Genomic DNA, 955 nt, shown 5'->3' with positions numbered 1-955 from the left:
AGGGTAAAATCCAATATATATCTGGTGATATCTCGGGTGCCATTAGAGATAGCTCGATAAATCAAAGTGCATTGTCTGCAGGAGGCCCTGACGCATGAATCTGTGCAGCGGAAACGACCTCGGACCACCTGGGGCCGAGAAAACCACAGTCTCATGGGGCCGAGAACTCAGGGTCAGGCAAAAATCCAATATATATCTGGTGATATCTCGGGTGCTATTACACATAGCGCATTAAACCAACGCGCATTGTCTGTAGGAGGCCATGGCGCATGAATCTGTGCAGCGGGAACGACCTCGGACCACCAGGGGCCGATAAAACCACCGTCTCATGGGGCCGGACACTCAGGGTCAGGGGAAAATCCAATATATATCTGGTGATATCTCGGGGGCTATTACAGATAGCGCAATAAATCAAAGTGCATTGTCTGTAGGAGGCCCTGGCGCATGAATCTGTGCAGCGGGAACGACCTCGGACCACCAGGGGCCGAGAAGACCGCAGTCTCATGGGGACGGACTCTCAGGGTCAGGGAAAAATCCAATATATATCTGGTGATATCTCGGGCGCTATTAGAGATAGCGCAATAAACCAAAGTGAATTATCTGCAGGAGGCCCTGGCGCATGAATCTGTGCAGCGGGAACGACCTCGGGCCACCAGGGGCTGAGAAAACGACCGTCTCATGGGGCCGGACATTCAGGGTCAGTGAAAAATCCAATATATATCTGGTGATATCTCGGCTGCTATTACAGATAGCGGAATAAATCAAAGTGCATTGTCTGTAGGAGGCCCTGGCGCATGAATCTGTGCAGCGGGAACGACCTCGGACCACCAGGGGCCGAGAAAACCACAGTCTCATGGGGCCGGACACTCAGGGTCAGGGGAAAATCCAGTATATATCTGGTGATATGTCGGGTGCTATTAGAGATAGCGCAATAAGCCAAAGTGAATTATCTGCA

The sequence above is a fragment of the Nomia melanderi genome, unplaced genomic scaffold (assembly GCF_051020985.1).
Source record: "Nomia melanderi isolate GNS246 unplaced genomic scaffold, iyNomMela1 scaffold0014, whole genome shotgun sequence".
Taxonomy (NCBI): Eukaryota; Metazoa; Arthropoda; class Insecta; order Hymenoptera; family Halictidae; genus Nomia; species Nomia melanderi.
The sequence above is the reverse complement of the archived record's forward strand: the minus strand, read 5'-3'. Positions refer to the sequence as shown.